Below are 20,126 nucleotides of genomic sequence, written 5' to 3'. Positions count from 1 at the left end.
GAATTGGGGAGGTTCCACCAATGGAGGAGGTGTTGGCATGAAACATCCACTCACGGTCCATTTGCTCGGTGTCTTACCGCATTCGAACGGTGTGAGCGATCCGTACAGCGGGGCTAAGAAAACTCGGTGCCCGTCCGAAATACGCATCCGTCCAATTCAACTAGAATAAGGGCCACAGTTTACTTTTCCAGGTCACCCGGCAGGTGCACTCATTACTGACTGACACATTTTAAAAGATCCACAGGTGGAGCTAATTATTTCACTTGTTTCTGTGAGGGGACCTGCAAAACATGCACTGTGTGGGGTCCTGAGGATCGACTTTGAGAACCTGTGCACTAATGCCATCACACTGTACTTGCATTGTACTGAATGTATTATTCCTTTGTCTGACTTTCTGTTTTTTAAAAAGATCATGCCCTGGGCATAAATATAATATGCAGCATATTAATTTAACAGATGAAAAGGCTGCAATGCTTTGAAAGCTTGCAATGATGTTCTAGTGTTAGCATTTACCATGTAAACTATTTGTGCTTACAAAATAGAATAACATGTAAAACAGGAACATACACATATAGAATCACATGAAAGAGCTAAGGCATATCTCTATCAATATACATTTTATTTGACATTTTTAGATGTACATTTTCCATCCTCTTTCAGCCACTGACAATTTATGTTTTAATGAAATCATAGCTGAAAAATAAATCCAGACATTATCCTGATTATTTATTCTCACCCCTGTTGAGATTGTGCCTTTGCTGGCTAACACCATCTCCATATATCTTAAACATCCAGGAGGACGTTTGGAAGAATCCGAGGAGATTAGAGCATCCAGCATCTGCAGAGATGGCTGGGGGAGGGGGAAATGTTTAGGTTAATAAGAAGAATAGCAGATTTTTGTAGCCAGCAGGAATCTTAGGTTTCAGATCCGAAGACACTGCCAGGGGACTATGTATTTGGCAAACAAACGCTATACATATATATATATGTACACACACATGGTTGTCCACATCCTTGTGGTCAGGAAAGAATATGTGGAAAGAAAATACAATTTTGTCTGTGATGCAGAATCCATATATATTTATATTTTTTTGTTTGTTTGTTTTAGAGATGAGCGACGGGGCCGAAGATTTAGATTTGGATTTGGATACGTTGCCAGGATATGGATTTGGACTTCGTTTTGTCATACAGCGGTAAAAGGCTTTGGATTTTTTTCCAAAAATGGTCCAAAACGTCCAAATAGTATATTTTTTGCATTTTTTTTGTCCCTAGAGTAATATTGACCTCAATAACATTAATTTCCAGCCCTTTCCAGACAATTTTGACCACTTTACAGTTTACAATGTTGTTTTCATTCAATTTAGGCCACGGTCTGTAGCAAGCTGGCTGATTATTAACACACAGAACTTCTGACAGTATCGATATGGTGTATTGGGGTGCAGTACACACAGACAATGAATAAAGAATAGAAAAATTGATTAGGATTTTTTTTACTTTAATTAATTTAATTTGTTTTTAATGTGCAGCTTGTATAACGTTGCGTGAAGGCCGAACAATCACACACCCACCTTCTGACAGTAAACTATGGGTGCACTACACACAAAGAATGAATAAAGAAGAGAAAAATGGATTAGGATTTTTTTACTTTAATTAATTTAATTTGTTTTTAATGCGCAGCTTGTATAACCCATCTGCACAACACCCCTCTGCACACTAATGATTAATGTGACAAGTGATTGATGATTCAAGTTCAAGTTCACCCCAGGCTCCTGCACGCAGCACAACTAGCAGAGCTGTGCGTAGCTGGAAGCGCAAGTGTGAAATGGCGCCGAATTCTCGGGACGCCGAACTTTTATAGACTTGGCATCTCATGAGAATCCGACGCCAGATTCCCGCATTCGGCCGCACTCAGGTTTCCGAACAAAGCCAGAAATTCGCAAGCGCGGCTCGCAGGCAGTCGGGCCATGGATGTTCGGCACGGTTTGGATTCCACGGACTCGGAACCGCTCATCTCTAGTTTGTTTGTTACTTCACTCTGGAGGCAAGCATATGTTTCAAAGTCTTCCAGGTGCTGGTTGGAATATACGGATACAGAGATAAATTACTACTTCACTGCCAAAGAGCATAGTAACATCTTACAGTACAGTGCCAGGAGCTAACTGTTTCTATAGAAAATATGTAATAATGCAAATCTAACACTGCAGAGCGCACCAAGAGAATCTGGGGCTCACACTACTTAAAGAGGCTATAGATCAGTGGTAACCAACTCCAGTCCTCGAGAGTTATCAACAGTTTACATTTTCCAGACAACCTAGATGCTGCACAGGTGCACTCATTACTCACTAACACATTTTTAAAGATCCACAGGTGGAGCTAATTATTTCACTTGTGATTCTGTGGGGAGACCTGGAAAACATTAACTGTTGGTAGCTGTCGAGGACTGGAGTTGGCTACCCCAGCTATAGATCATAGGGTGGACAGTCAATAGTAAACACCAAAAGGTCAATATGCAGAAGCTCGACACAATCAAAACGTCAACACGGAAAAGGCCTACAAATGAAAAGGTCGACATGAGTTTTTCACTTTTTGGGGGTCAATGTTGACACCTGAACACATGAACCCCCAATTCGAGAACTCGGCACACTTTAGCCATTCCCAGTTGTATATCACGTGGATGCTCTATTATGAAAAAGTTTAAAAATTGGAGAGAATTGGAAAATCTCATGTCAACATTTTGGTTGTGTTAACTTTGTCTATGTCGACCTTGTGCATGTTGACCATATGGTTTCTAACTGTTGACTGTCTTCTTAGACACTGCCCACTTATCATCCGGATCCCAAGTAATAGTTTTGCAGAAAAAGACCAGGTTTAATCTATAGCTACTATACCAATGTTATACAAGCTGTGGTACCGACATGTTCATACAGCTGGGCTTATAGTACATCTATACCCTTTTCACATCGCACCTAATTACCTGGTTCATGGTGGTTTCTTGCCGGTTCTTCCCAGAAATTGGTGCAATGTGAAAGGGGTTACCGGTTACAGCTAACCGGTAGCAACACGGCAATACAAACAGGGTAAAAAGAGAGGATCTTACCTGTTCATTGCCATGCAGTGTGAATGGGTTAATCGGGTCGAGTGACCTGTTTCCTGTTCACACTATGTAGGAGGCAGCGCTTTGAGCAGCGACTCCGACGTGCCCCCACATGACGTCAGCGAACCAGCAATATTGCCGGTTCGCTGATGCGATCTGAACAGACCGCAAATGCAAGGTCGCACGAGACTGAACCAATTCAAAGTACCAGTACAACCCTGCATTTGCGGCCTAAAAGCAGTATTAGTGTGTGACTGGGAAAAATGCTGGTTATAGGGAGAGGTCACCATTGAAGCATAATTATGTCAGCCACATGCTTGGAAATTAAAAGTGTTGGCACTTTGACATCATAGTCAATGTTGTACAAGCTTTTATGGGTTTCCACGATGCACACTGTTTTAGGGTTTAAAAGTATAACTCATATTGCTCCATTTAAGTAAAAGACTGCAATAGGATATACAGTAACTTCTCTATGGGAATAAAGCCCATCTGTATAGTTGCATTGCTTAACAAAATTGTTCCAGAAATTTGATGAAGGAACACTGTCTTTCACTATTGGTGGAACCACGTGACAGCTAATATGCAAAATGTCCTGTCTCTCAAGAAATTAGTTAAGGCACGATAATTGTAATTTCTTATTGTCACTGTTTTTGGAAAAATATAGTGCCCCTCCAAGGTTTGTCACAATTCATATGTATGAATGAGTGGTCTCTGCATTTCTCTACTCTACTGACCACGTATGTTCGGGATGTGGTATAGGGTACCGACAGTCGGGATCCCGACAGTCATTAGCCCAACGTCGGGATCCTGACTGCCCGGACTCAGACAGCATGGCGAGTACAACAAAGCCCCTTGCAGGCACGGTGGCTCGCTACGCTCGCCGCCTTTATTATTCTCCCTCTATGGGGGTTGTGGACTGTCGGAGTTTTGACAGTCGGGATCCCGACATCGTGTAAGTGACTGTTGGGATCCCGACTGTCGGGATCATGTCCGGCACCTGCATGTTCGGTGGTCTTTGCTGTGGAGCGTTCTGAAGTAAATCTCATCTGTTACTTTTTGCGTTAGCTGCAGGGGCAAAACTTGGTAAATTTGAAAGCTTCACAATCCCCACAGAAACCTATGGAGATATTTGTGCACAGTACGATCGATGTAATGGTTAGCCTTACTGCTTCACAGCACTGATGTCTTGGGTTTGATTCCCACCATTGTCCAAACTGTGCGGAGTTTGTATATTCTGTCCTTACTGAATTTCCTCCGGGTACTCTGGTTTCCTCCCACATTCCAAAAGTATACTGGTAGGTTATTTGGCGCCTAACAAGATTAACCCTAGAATGAATGTGCGTGTACATGTGGTAGGGAATGCATATTGTAAGCTCCACTTCTATGATAAGAAGGGTTTGTTTTATTAATATATAACCCTTTCATTCACTTTTATTCAAAGAAACACTGCACGGATCTGACTGATCCGTGAATGCTTCTCCAAACATTCTACTCGAAAATTGTTCTGCTTGAAAAGTCTATTTTGAGCCAATTTACGGCAGTGTCTGCTAAAACAAATCTTGGTACTGTATATTTTTGTGTTGTGGTTGTGCCTTTGGTAAGTCCTGCCAAGTTTGGCCAATGGGGAATTGATTCACACATGTTCTACCATGTCATTAGGTCGACACCATTAGGTCAACATGGGAAAATGTCGACATGGGTCTAGGTCGACATGGGAAAGGGTCGACATGGTTATATGTCGAAAGGTCATTAGTTCGACAGGTGGTTAGTTTGACGGGTCATTAGTTCGACAGTGTCAAGGTCGACAGTCAAAAAGTCGACATGGGGTTTTTCACTGTTTTTTTTACCTGATTGTCAACACAGTCAACATGGACACGGTTTAAAGTGCACCGCATCCCCTCGCATCACTCGCTGCGCTCGCAATGCGTTGGGCACGGTGCCTCCCTACGTTCGGCACACTGTTTTGTTCTCCCACCACGCCCTAGTGGATGGTAGGGCATGAAGTACCACCTGTCGGCACATGTCAGCTCAAAAAAACGTGAAAAACATGTCGACCTTTTGACTGTCGATCTAGACACTGTCGAACTAATGACCTGTCGAACTAACGACCTGTTGAATTAATTTCATTTCTACCTTTTCCCATGTCGACCTAATGGTGTCGACCTAATGACTGTCGACCATCATGCTGTAGACCAAATGACCGCATCCCGTTTTGGAAGTGTATTTGAGGGAAAAGCTGCTGTGTTTTGTTTTTTGTAAGTTACCAAACTGCATTTTACAGCCAAGAATGCACTCTTGGACATGAAATATGGGACATTTTAGTCAAAGATGAATATAATTATCTGGAATGTACAGAAAGTCCGAATAAAGATAACTTAAAAATTAGACAGGCCTACACTTTACTGGGGTCTCTAGCAGTCAAAAACGCATAGCACAGTAAAATTGATGCGTCTGTGGGCACCTTTAGACTTTCATTTATCGCAAAACACACAAATAATTTAAAAAAAAATAATTTTTAGGGATCACTTGGTCTACAAGAATTTGGTCGACAAGCATTGGGTCGATACCATTAGGTCGACATGGGTCAAGGTTGACATGGGTCTAGGTGGACATGGCTTTAGGTCGACAGGTCATTAGGTCGATACAAGCATTAGGTCAACATGGTCTAGGTTGACAGTGAAAGGGTCGACTTGGGGTTTTCATTGTTTTTTGACCCGAATGTCGACACAGTTGACATGGACACAGGTTAAAGTGCACCGCATGCGCTCGCCATGCTTCGGCACGGTGCCTTGCTTCACTCAGCACACTATTTTATTCTCCCATCATGCCCATGTGGATGGTAGGGCATGAATTACCACCTGTCGGCTTCAAAATCAGTCAAAAACCCCATAAAACCCCTTTTGACTGTCAACCTAGACCATGTCGAGCTAATGCTTGTGTCGACCTAATGACCTGTCGACCTAAAGCCTAGACCCATGTCAACATTGACCCATGTCGACCTAGACCCATGTTGACCTTTCCGCATGTCGACCTAATGGTGTTGATCCAATGCTTGTCAAGCATCATGTTGTAGACCAAGTGACATACAACTTAGCATTTGCTGCTAATGCTAAAGCAGCTATAAGTACAAATTGGAGGTTATCATTTACCATTTGAGAGATATTAAATTCTAAAAGTAATAAAATGTATATTTCAGAAGTACAGTATAGCAGTGTCAAAACATTTCTATATGAACAGTATAGAGAGAGAGAAAGAGAAAATAGGCATATAAAAGTTTAATATTATTATTTACAAGTGCATGCAGAATCTGAAAAATTAGATCAGAAAGTTTTGTTTGTTTGTCCCCATCTATTGAACAAAATTGGTACTGCCACTTTATGTCTTTTCTGCTGTTTAATAATATTTCTTAGACAGGGTGATTTAGACACAAATAGGGCCTGATTGAGATTCATCACTGTTAGCAACACTGCTGCATACTTGCACACAGCAACAATGTTAACATATGCTAATGATGCAGCCTGTCAATCGGGCTTTGACTTTTGTTCATTGCGCACATGATCACTTGTTCTGCTCATGCGCAGAATGGTCCTGCACATTTGTTAATTGCCCACCATCGGATTAGTACAAAAACCATTTGTCTCCCGAAAATGAAACTGTGTTCATAGGAATCCGAGACCCTGACCCTGATCAACCTCCATCATTTGTTTTCACTACTTTAAAAGTCTAAAGAAAATCATGGCCTCACCCAGTAACATTCCAGCCATGGACTATTCAGGCTCACACCCATGGATGGCCATTTAATTTGGCTCACAGTGGTAACACAAAAGAAATGTGTCCCCCACCAACCCAAAGACATAAAAAAAAATGCAATTTTTTGACACATGCCCAAAAAGGGGGTGTAGACTGCAATGGGTGTGGCCTTGCAGGAAAAGATTACCTTTCACTGACACAATGGTGTCATGATCCGGCGTCCGAGAAACATAATCTTACCTTTTAAATGTTTCTCTAGGCTTGCTCTAAAGTGCTCTTAAGGCTCATGGTGCAGTAAACAGGCTACAAGGGCTCCGGTGTCCGGCCAGCATCTGCCGATGTCAACTAGTAGCGCTTATCCTGTCACTTTGGTGCAAACTGCTTTGCTGCTCTCCCTGATAGTACTCTAATCCATGCGCACCACCATCTTGCCTGCGGTCACATGATGTTTAGCAGCCAATCTGGAAAACTGTACTCTGACATCACTTCTCCTAAGCCAATCAGCAAAACCTTGTCACTATAATCCTATGTCCTGTAATATCATGTCTCAAGACCAGTGCTTTACCACTCTCAGCACAGCCTGACTCCTTGCAGTTTACTCTGCTTCAAGTCCATTGGTTCCAGCTGATCTTCTGAGTCTCCTGTTAGCTTCCCAGCTAATCTCCTGTGGGTTCCCAAATCACCATCGACTAACCATCAGTATCCTATCAGTTTCAGCTGACTTTCAGAAACTGTGTATAGCTTCCAAGCTATTTCACGTGGGTTCCCAAGTCACCATGAACCCAACATTGTGTCACTATTGATTTTTAATGGATGCTCCATTGGTTGTAGCTGATCTCCTGTGTTCCCTGAAAGCTTCCTAGCTTGTCCAATGGTCAATACCAAGTCTCCCAAACACCTCTGGTAACATCGGTTCACCATCGGACCATCCGTTGGTCCAGCCTTCATTGCTCAATACCTGCTTCGCTCATACCCAAGTACCACCAGCTTCTACCAGTCACCATTCAGAGAATGTCATCGATATCAGTCGCCACTGGTGCACCAAACATAGATTGTCATCATTGGTGACCTCCCATTGTGCCTGTATTAGTGGTTCTTACTTGAGTTCCTATACTTACCTGCAGTGCTCTTTGCTATATACGATAATCTATCAATGTTCATCATTGCAGACTCCTAGTAACACATTCTGTATCCTCAGATAGTAGTATTCCTTTGGTTCCAGACAAATCCAGTCGTCCATTGTTTCTAGCCAACTTCAGCCTATAACCCAGTTACAGTCTGGTCCAATGACTTTCAAATTTCATTGCCATAGACTCTTACTGTTGCACTCAAGCACATACTCCCCTTCTCAGAATTCCAATTCTTATAGCCATGCCTTCAGGCCCTGGATTCTTCTCACTCCCTGAGGTCCTCCCACTGATGTGGGTTCAGTTTATTAGAAACAAACAAATTGTTTTAATTAAGACACATTCAAACAAGGACTAGAAAAGATGGATGCATTTTTATAAAGAGGTTACCCCGAATATCTGTGTCATGAGCCACCACGGTGGCTCATTCCTCCTTTGATATTTTCGTGTCAATTTCTGTGAGCTTTCCAAGGTTTTGTTTCTGCTATGGGACTCTCTGGTGACCTCCTCTGGTACGTCTGTGCTATTGCATCTCTATTCTGTGTGATTGTTCTGCAAACAAGGCTGTTGCCTGATTTAGCTCATTTGGCATCTTACCTAGAGGTAATCTGAGTTCCAGGAGGCTTTTGCCTCTCCAGCAGTGCCGATTGGGGCTTGCTCCTATTATATTCACTGCAGACCCAGATCCTGTTGCTGGTTATAGCTTCAGTTTCAGCTTCTGTTTCCAGGTGCTAGCTTCCAGCTAGAAGCTTCTAGTTTCCGGTTACCAGCAGCCAGCTTCTAGCCTCTTGCTTCTTTCTTACTGCTTCCAGCAGTCCAGTCAGTCTGGGCCATCCGGTGTCCTATGTTCCAGGCTTGTTTCCCTATGCATGCAGCCAGAATGCATCCAGCTACCAGCTTCCATTTGTTGCACTCACCTGCCTTTCTTTAGGTTCCATTTGTTCCTAGCTTCCATACCATTTGTTTGGTTTCTATATGGTGGACAGTGTTCTCATTTTTGAACAATCAATGCTTGCTTATTTCCCTCTGAGATCTCCAGAGTTTGCCGGAGGTCTGCGCCGTTCTCTTATGTTAATCCCATCAGTGTTGTTTCCCGCTTACGGTACCCTTTTGTGTGGTTTTGCTGTGCCTTTGTGTGGTATAATATTGTGTTTTGTTATGTTATATTCTAATGTATGCGACTAGGTCGCATATGGTTTGAGAGGAGGTCGCTCATACATTTAGTTGCCTTACTTCCCTGTTGGCAGTGTGTCATTAGTTCACTGTTTCTTTCCATTAGGTCCCTTTAGTCAGCTTCACCTTCTGACCATTCCCTAAAAGATCTCAAGTACCTTGTCACCAGAGGCGTAGGGAGGGCGGAGCCACCGGAGCACCCGCTCCGGGCGCAGTTTGGGCGCAGGGCGCCGCCCCCCCTCCGCAAATGAAGTGGAGTCCCTGCAATAATTAATTTCGCACACACGCAGGGCAGCGCGCGCCGGTGGCTGCTATGCCCGGCACCAGCCCCTGTCTGCCCTGCTCACCTGGTCCTGCCGCCGCGAAAACGATGGAGTCACGTCACGTGACTCCCTGCTCCAGTCCCTAACCAAGCTGCTGCTGCTGCTCGGGCCGGCTCCCGGGCAGCGCTGAGCAGCAGAAATAAGGAAGACTCCTCCCAGTCCCCTGCCTCGTCTACACAGAATGGCTGGTGCTGTGCTCCTCAAGGTAGATTATTTTTTTTTTTTTTTATAAAGATAAAGAATTAAGGAAATAATCATGGGGTCTTGGGGTTTGGTGGGGTCCGGGGGGGGGGGGGGGGGGGGGGATCACTCTGGTTTCTGCTGCCACCCTGCTCTACTCAAGGTGGATGTTAGTTTTTTACTAAACATAAATAATTATGGGAATGATCATGAGGTTTGGGGGATTTGTGGGGGAGAGGGAGGGGGGTGAATCTCTCATATGTGTCTTATATAGCGCAGCAGATTCCGTTACAGCGTCTTATATAGCGCAGCAAATTCCGTTACAGCGTCTTATATAGCGCAGCAGATTCCGTTACAGCGTCTTATATAGCGCAGCAGATTCCGTTACAGTGTCTTATATAGCGCAGCAGATTCCGTTACAGCGTCTTATATAGCGCAGCAGATTCCGTTACAGTGTCTTATATAGCGTAGCAGATTCTGTTACAGCGTCTTATATAGCGCAGCAGATTCCGTTACAGTGTCTTATATAGCGCAGCAGATTCCGTTACAGTGTCTTACATAGCGCAGCAGATTCGGTTACAGCGTCTTATATAGCGCAGCAGATTCCGTTACAGCGTCTTATATAGCGCAGCAGATTCCGTTACAGTGTCTTATATAGCGCAGCAGATTCCGTTACAGCGTCTTATATAGCGCAGCAGATTCCGTTACAGTGTCTTATATAGCGCAGCAGATTCCGTTACAGTGTCTTATATAGTGCAGCAGATTCCGTTACAGCGTCTTATATAGCGCAGCAGATTCCGTTACAGCGTCTTATATAGCGCAGCAGATTCCGTTACAGTGTCTTATATAGCGCAGCAGATTCTGTTACAGCGTCTTATATAGCGCAGCAGATTCCGTTACAGTGTCTTATATAGCGCAGCAGATTCCGTTAGTGTCTTATATAGTGCAGCAGATTCCGTTACAGTGTCTTATATAGCGCAGCAGATTCCGTTACAGCGTCTTATATAGCGCAGCAGATTCCGTTACAGTGTCTTATATAGCGCAGCAGATTCTGTTACAGCGTCTTATATAGCGCAGCAGATTCCGTTACAGTGTCTTATATAGCGCAGCAGATTCCGTTACAGTGTCTTACATAGCGCAGCAGATTCCGTTACAGCGTCTTATATAGCGCAGCAGATTCCGTTACAGTGTCTTATATAGCGCAGCAGATTCCGTTACAGTGTCTTATATAGCGCAGCAGATTCTGTTACAGCGTCTTATATAGCGCAGCAGATTCCGTTACAGTGTCTTATATAGCGCAGCAGATTCCGTTACAGTGTCTTACATAGCGCAGCAGATTCCGTTACAGCGTCTTATATAGCGCAGCAGATTCCGTTACAGTGTCTTATATAGCGCAGCAGATTCCGTTACAGTGTCTTATATAGCGCAGCAGATTCCATTACAGTGTCTTACATAGCGCAGCAGATTCCATTACAGCGTCTTATATAGTGCAGCAGATTCCGTTACAGTGTCTTATATAGCGCAGCAGATTCCGTTACAGCGTCTTATATAGCGCAGCAGATTCCGTTACAGTGTCTTATATAGTGCAGCAGATTCCGTTACAGCGTCTTATATAGCGCAGCAGATTCCATTATAGCGTCTTATATAGTGCAGCAGATTCCGTTACAGCGTCTTATATAGCGCAGCAGATTCCGTTACAGCGTCTTATATAGCGCAGCAGATTCCGTTACAGCGTCTTATATAGAGCAGCAGATTCCGTTACAGTGTCTTATATAGCGCAGCAGATTCCGTTACAGTGTCTTATATAGAGCAGCAGATTCCGTTACAGCGTCTTATATAGCGCAGCAGTTCCCGTTACAGCGTCTTATATAGCGCAGCAGATTCTGTTACAGCGTCTTATATAGCGCAGCAGATTCCGTTACAGTGTCTTATATAGCGCAGCAGATTCCGTTAGTGTCTTATATAGTGCAGCAGATTCCGTTACAGTGTCTTATATAGCGCAGCAGATTCCGTTACAGTGTCTTATATAGCGCAGCAGATTCCGTTAGTGTCTTATATAGTGCAGCAGATTCCGTTACAGTGTCTTATATAGCGCAGCAGATTCCGTTACAGCGTCTTATATAGCGCAGCAGATTCTGTTACAGCGTCTTATATAGCGCAGCAGATTCTGCCACAGTGTCATATATTTCAAATGTAACATGCCAACACATGTTAGCCACGCCCCCAATTCATTACCCGGGGGGGGGGCGCGAAATATGACCTTGCTCCGGGCACCATGGCACCTAGCTACACCGCTGCTTGTCACAACACAAGTGTCCACTTTTTGATAAAGCTCCCAAGTGGAATGAAACGCGTCAGTGAACTATGTGGGACTTCCATCTGCCCAGAGCTACCCCCCACCATCTATTGGGCCACAGACCTGCAGGAGGTTCTGCATCCTCCATCAAGGCTGCCCATGGGGTAATCTGCATCCATCTTCACAGCTATACACCAGTGAGGCCAGACAGAAAACTGAATATCACCGCAACTTACCCTAACCAGCTGGTTCATTAATACAGTACCATATGGAATTTTGAGATCAGTCACTACACCCCCTGGTATTTTTTCTCCCCATCTTTTAACCAACCATTTTTTAGCCACAATATTGGTCTTTATTAATGTGTAGTTTATTTGTGTTTTATTCTTTGTTAATTAATTATTAACCATTAAAATTACCCATTATTGGTACTGACAATACGTAATTATTTACTCAGTCACTTTTTTTTTTCTTACATATCTATTGGGGAGTGACACCCCCTTGTACTGCAGCTTGATACAACAGCTCTAGCCTTTGCGCCTCCATTAGATAACCCAGTTATCTATCTTCTTTCATATAAGGATAACAGGCTAGTATCCTAATGCCATAATTGGAGTCCTGGGAATACACACACACACACACACACACACACACATACACATGGGGAATAGAAACACAAGTCAGAGAGACAAGGGAACAGAAGGGTTAAAAAGTACATTAATCACTACTCAGAATAAAATGCCATAAGTACAGATTTATCCCAATACCTTCACATACACTACAAAAAAAGTGTAGAAAAGGGCAACTAAGCTAATTAAAGGGATGAAGTGTATGTGTTACAAAGACAGATAAGGAATGTTCCTCTTGAAAAATATGCTTAAGAGGTGACATGCTTAACATGTAAAAATATATCACGGGGCAATACAAGGAACTTTCATAACCCTCTTTACCTTAAGGTTAGTGATTAGGACATGAGAGCATCAGCTTATGCTGGGTACACACCAGGACGACTAGGGCCCGATCCCCTCAATCTAGATCCAATTCCGACCAATTGGATGTAGATTGTGTGGTGATTGGGCCCTTTTCTGTCCTGGTGTGGACCGATACCGATCCGCGGTCCCGCGGGTCGGTCGGTCGTTATTGAGATCCTACCTGCTGCAGGTAGGATTTGAATGACGACCATACAGCCGGGTGCGGGTCGCCATCGGATCGGACCCGCTCACGGTGCACATCGTGAGCGGGTCGTGCCCCCCCCGCGTCACCGTGAGTGGGTCGGACAAGACACTGACGACCCGCTCACGATGTGCATCGTGAGCGGGTCGTCCTGGATAGTACCCTACATTAGACTGGAACAGAGGAGGTTCTGTACCTTCAGCAGGAAGTGGCTCTTTACATTGAGGGCAGGAATGGTGTGGAACTCATTGCCAGAGGAGGTGGTGAGGGCAGACACACTAAATACATTTTAAAACACCTAAAAGTAAAACCGTGTGCACTAATAATATTCAAAATTCAATATCCACATCAATACCTGTTATCACATGTGTAGCAGCTCCCACTTTATTAATTTACAACTATTAATCAAGAAAATATGTATTCAATTAGAGAGAGCTTCTAAAGTTACACAATTTCGATTATTCATAAAAAATATATAAGAATATGGACACAATTTAATAAACACGTAATAAGACACAATTAATTAAAAGGATATATCATGATAATTATGGCTGATTCTGATGTAAAGTACAGTCCTGATTGAATAGGAGAATCATTTTTTAAAAGATTGCTGTTCAGTATCTGTGCCAGAAAGTTTCCACAATAGAATGCTGTTTCCAAAGGCGCTATGCCCTACCACCACATTATAGCTTAAAAATATGTAGAGAACCGTAGTAGATTATTTAGTAGGTGAAAGTTCAATCCTTTTAAGCAATTGAATAGTCTCTCCATATATAAAGGTAAATGAAGTGCTTTTACCTCGAGCTTATTTGTGCCATCCAGAGGGGTATTGCCACAAGCTTTAGATGATATCCAGATGGTTAAATGCATAGCAGCTTGTCTGGGTACTGTCAGATGCCGGCTTTAAGATGGGGCACTGCCGTGTGCATGGGCTCCAGATGCTGCCGGGCTGGACAGGGTTGAGGCTGCAGGTGCTGCCTTACTTGGGAACGTAGCGGGAGGGCGCCTGGTCAGAAGGCAAATGTGTATCTGGCTTGTAGTAGTGGACACCAGACTGCCATATGATGAAACCAATTCTCAATGCATTTCTCCGCTAATTATGATAGCGGTTTACTCAGGAGATTACCTGTGGTCTGATGCCTATGATTTTTAAAGGCCAACTGGCCAATCCAATGTGTGGATAATCAATGAGTATATTAATAATTGATAATAATTGATAGACATCTGTGTCAATTATTATTTCATAGATGTGGAGTGGTACGTTTCATATATAAATAGAAAATCATGTGTTTATAACATAATGTAATAAAATAAATTAAGTAAAATCATTTAACATAATAATGGTATCATTCCAATTCACTACAAAAAGTAGACAGGTATATCAAGTTTATATTATTCAAGCTTTTTTTAGATTTTCCATGTGGCTTAGAAATTGTTCAGTTTCACAATATCTAAGCCACAGTGAAAATCTACAGATTAAAGTTATATGAATGGTCTATAGGTGTTCTCTCTTTCTTGAATTTAATAATGAAATTCATAATAGAAGCAAATCTGGATCTCTCTGCATTACTGGGAGCTTGTGAAGATCCCTGTTCCCTAGTCCATAACTATAATAGGGATATAACCGCTGCAATTGATATTATAGCCCCAGTGCGTGTACAACGTCTCAAACCACATCGTCAAGCTCCCTGGTTTGACAGCAGTCTCAATGAGCTCAAGAAAAGGGGGCGTCGAATTAAAAGACAATGGAGGAAGACTAACCTTTTGGAGGACAAGATAAAACTAACAAAGCATATTGAGGAATATCAATCAACAATAACCCGTAAGAAGTCAGAGTTCCTGTCAACTGAGATCATGGCAGCAAACAATAGGCCTGCTCAACTTTTCCGCACAGTGGAAATGCTTTGCAAGCCAGCATGCCTGCAACCCGATGAAACACTCTCCCAGGCAAGATGTAATGAGTTTGCAAAATTCTTCTCAGATAAAATATCCGCCATCAGAGCTGGAATCCCCACAGTTCCATCAGAGGAGTGCCAAACTATCAAGCCTGACAATGTAAGCCACCTATCCTCATGGACCAGCTTTGACCCAATGGATGTAAAGGACATTGCTGAAATTGTCCAGATTTTGCGTCCCACTACCTGTGATCTGGACCCTGCCCCAACCAAGCTCCTAATAGGGTGCATGGATATAATTGGCCCTGTCTTTGCAAAAATTGTTCAGTGCTCTTTGCAGAAAGGAATTTTTCCTCAACCTCTAAAGGAAGCAATTGTTAGACCTCTTCTTAAAAAACCTAATTTAGATCCAGAGTGCATGACCAACTACAGACCGGTATCAAACCTTCCTTTTCTAGGAAAAGTCATTGAAAAAGTGGTTGCAAATCAACTTGAAACCCGCCTGATATCTCATGATATGTATGATCCATTCCAATCAGGATTCAGGAGAAGACATAGCACTGAAACAGCCCTGGTATATGTGCTAAACGATCTTCTGATGGTAAGAGACAGAGGTGACTGTTCAATCTTAATCCTTCTTGATCTCTCTGCAGCATTTGATACTGTGGACCATGGGCTTCTGGTTGAGCGCCTAAAAAATTTCTGTGGCCTGGATGGCACAGTACTAAGCTGGTTTAAATCATTTCTCGCTGGCAGGTCACAGAGAGTTTCATCTGGAGTATACTCATCTGCATCTGTGCCATTGCCATGCGGTGTCCCACAAGGTTCTATATTATCCCCCATGCTTTTTGCAGTGTACATGCTGCCACTGGGTGAAATAATTAGGCGCCATAGCCTTGTCTACCACTGCTATGCAGATGACACACAGCTGTACTTGTCCTTTGCTCCGGGCACTGAAAACCCAATAGCAACCCTAAATGGCTGTCTAGCTGAGCTCCAGGAATGGATGAGCGCCAGTTGGCTGAGACTGAATCCTGATAAAACAGAGGTCCTTATGATTGGACCTCAACATCAAAGGACAAGACTGCAGCAAAGCCACTCAACTGGACTGATACTAGGGGGTACAGAATTACAAAACTCTGATCATGTGCGGAATCTTGGCGTGGTACTAGATGGTGGATTGACACTTAAACATCAGATATCAGCCACAATCAAATCCTCATTCTTTCATCTGAGGAACATAGCCAGAATCAAACACTTAATCCCATCTGAAGATCTGCCAAAAGTCATACATGCATTTGTATCATCTCGTTTGGATTACTGCAATGCCCTTTACCTTGGTCTACCAGCAAAAGAACTGCACCGATTACAGCTGGTACAAAACACAGCTGCCAGGCTGTTAACTAACCAGCCCCGTTCTGGCCACATAACTCCCATTCTCTACTCCCTTCACTGGCTGCCAATAAAATGGCGAATAATTTTCAAGATCAATCTACTGAGTTTCAAAGCCCTACATGACCAAGGCCCAAGGTACCTGAAGCAGCTTCTGATTCCATACTGTCCCACCCGATTACTGCGGTCTGTAGATGAAGGACTTTTAGCAGTACCTAGGATCTCCCATAATTCATCTGGGGGTCGAGCTTTTAGCCATTCAGCTCCGACTTTATGGAACTCACTTCCCCGCACAGTTCGAGAGACCCCAACTCTAGAATGCTTTAAAAACAGACTCAAGACTTTCCTATTTACTCAAGCGTTTCCTTCAGTCCCTTAAGTATTGTTTATGAAAAGCTTTTCTGTACTTTATTGTTCCTGTACTGTATTCATTCTATCTGTTAAGCGCCTTGAGTCCTATTGGAGAAAGAGCGCTATATAAATAAAATTATTATTATTATTATTATTATTATTGTATTAGCGCGTGGTTAATAAAATAAATAATAATAAAATTAACTATAATTTGTACTTTATATATACACACATAGGGTTGATTATGGTACAATGAAAATTAAATAAATTAAGTACGAGCTAAATAAAATTAACAAAAAAGAAAAATTATAAATATATGAAGTCAACCACACACATATACATAAACAAAATGGGCAGCAATTCAGTTTTGCATTATGTGTATGCATATTTATTTATTTGAAGATATTTAAACTGATGCTGACAATAGAGTCAGATTTGTAGATGCTCTACAGCTAATGCCCACTGAATTAATATGGAATTGGGTTTTTGATCTAAATATATACTGTATATACATTTCATCTCTTTTGAATTGTTAAATGTGCAGTATATTGAGTTGTTTATGTTTGTTTTGGGTCTTTAGTTTTCTAATTTTTGAAATTCTCGTATTACCTCTAGAAAATAAATCTAAACTCAAAGTGTATTGGGGAATGCATTGGTGAAATAATGTGGTTACTTTACTACATTTGTATATGTAGTTGGTCAAATTGGTGAAATAGTGTGGTTACTTTACTACATTTGTATATGTACTGTAGTTGGTCAAATAATAATTTTAAAAGCAAAATAATAGATAGGGATTTGAACCTGCGTCTGAGAGCTCATTGCATGTTAGACTGATGTAGAGTTTGGGGTGGGGTATATTTATATAATATGATATAGTTTATATAATATATTGATATAATGCTTTATGTATTTAATATCTGTAATAATATAATTAACCTATCTTGCCAGCCTATTATAATATAATTACAATAGGCTGGCAAGATAGGTTAGCAATGGTGTGGGGTTGTCCTCCAGAGGGTGTAGAATATGGGTTGTTTAAACAGCAGCAGCTGAACTTGCGGGCTAGTTACATAGGCTCCATAGCAGCGCTTAAGCAGTTGGATTTTTTTTTTCAAATAGGAAGATTGGATGATCTTTACAAATTATTTGGCATCACCAAAAATAAAAGAACAAGAAATATTATGATACGTCCTATGCCTGCTTAGTATAAGATAATAGTCCCATATTATCTGGCCTCAGTACATAATATAGTAAAATGTCTAAACATAATAACACCATGGAAAATAAGACAAGGGAAATAGAAAGGGGAAGGATACATTTTGGGAAGGAGGGGGAGAATGAGATAGTTTTAACTACAGTATACCATTACATTGCTTGTCTCTAAGCTTCAGATAATATAAGGGAGGCATTTATATTTCTCTCAAATATTAGTAAATGCCTCTAAAATGGGCATAAAACAAATTACTTTCTGGTCCATTTGGAATTTTAAAACTTGAATTTACAATGAAATAAAATGTTATTGAATTGTGACCCTTCTGCTCCAATCAGCTTTGACATGGGTAAATTGGAAGTTCTGTTGGTATTTGATTCAATCAAGGACCCCATTTGACTGGTTTAAACACTTAGTTATAAAATTATATCTGTACTGTAGTTATGCACTTATAATCCAATTCTGAGACCATCTGCTGTACAACTATAACTGTTACTATGTGAAACAAAACTCCGCTTAGAGATATTGTGTTTACGTCTTTCATAGGATGTGTTGCTAAGCTACAGCTGACAGAAAACATATATTTGCAAAACTGGGTTCATACCGAAACATTTTAAGATTTTGATTTTTTAAATTAAATCTGAATATTATTACAGGGCAGCTTGGTAACAAGTGTATGCTCACGCAAACTGTCCTCTATGCTGCATACTTCATATAGTACAATGTTAAATCTTTCTATTTTTTTCATTATTATTGAATGTAGTAGTACTGTATACAGACTAGTACACCAACAAAGAACAAGGGGCCTATTCTGAGATAAATTCCCTGAATCCTAATATCCCTTATTGCTGCTATTTGCAATTTGCTATTTTCTAATGCAAATGCTATTTCCTATTGCTATTTCCTAATGGACACAAAGGGGTAACAAAATATAAAGAGATCACACAGTATTATACAATCTAACAATAAAATGAAAAGGGGAAGAACAAATGCAAGTTCAATCAGCTACAATACAACCACACAATACATAGAGTATAGATACTGTACCGTCTCTCACTCACAGGCGCTACCCCAGACCAGGGTTCTGTATTCAGTCTGAGCACAGTCAAGAAGAAGGTCCCTAGCCCAGGCACAGCAATATATAGGGTCCAGACAATGCAATACAATAAAGTTCTAAATTGGTCAAGAGGTCAGATTTCACCTCTCCTTATTTGCTACAGTAAGGATGCACAGCTGGGTCTTTGCTCAAGGCTTCATCATCATGTCCAGGGGTCCCTGCTGCGCAACTGGTTTCAAATGGATTCCTTCTGTTACTAATTCATCATGGCAATGTATAGATTATTATATGTAATGTTCATAACTTCTAAATGATATATGCTGCGCTCTCCAAACAAATACCGGAGCACTGCAAGTGAGATGCTGATTACACAAATACTGAACATGACAAGGGTAAATTTTGTGTTATTCTTAATACTATGTGTTGCAATATTATACCATATAACTATATTTTATAATTTATGAATATGGAGTATGAATCTATTTGTATTAGTATGCCTGCCCCTACATTCACACAATTATCCTACTTACCTTTGTATGCTCTTTGCGTAAATATGGGAACGTAAATGGCGGCCATAATATGCTAGCGCAGTGTATATGCAATCTGACTTCGACGGTCCATCCTTTGACAGTAAATACAACGGTCACATTTCAAAATTTCTGTAAACATAAAATTCATAACAATTCATAACAACACGTCTTTCTATATACCCTTGAATAATATTTAAGGGTATATGGTTGTAAGTTAGGGAGAATTGGTAATGTCTTATCCTCTATGGTTAATCCTAGATTATTGATAAATGCGGGGGGTACATTTACCTAATGTTACATTCTGAGGATGTATTTATGTGAAAACGGTATACAACCTTTATTTGCATTATCCTGGTACCTAGGACCATGGGTAGGCTGTAAGGACTTCATATGACCTACAAAGGATGTTGGGGACATGGGACAACAAGGAACAGATTGGGGACCAAAAAAAACAAAAAAACAATAGAACAGCACAATTAAATACACTTCCTCATATGGTATCCCTCAATGGATGATGGTTTTGATTATAGAGTCATATACCAAACCCTCATCTTCCGTGGTGTCTCTCAGCCTTA

Source organism: Crinia signifera, chromosome 1 (assembly GCF_055691185.1).
Source record: "Crinia signifera chromosome 1, ASM5569118v1, whole genome shotgun sequence".
In the NCBI taxonomy this organism is placed as follows: Eukaryota; Metazoa; Chordata; class Amphibia; order Anura; family Myobatrachidae; genus Crinia; species Crinia signifera.
This window is presented reverse-complemented; position numbering follows the sequence as displayed.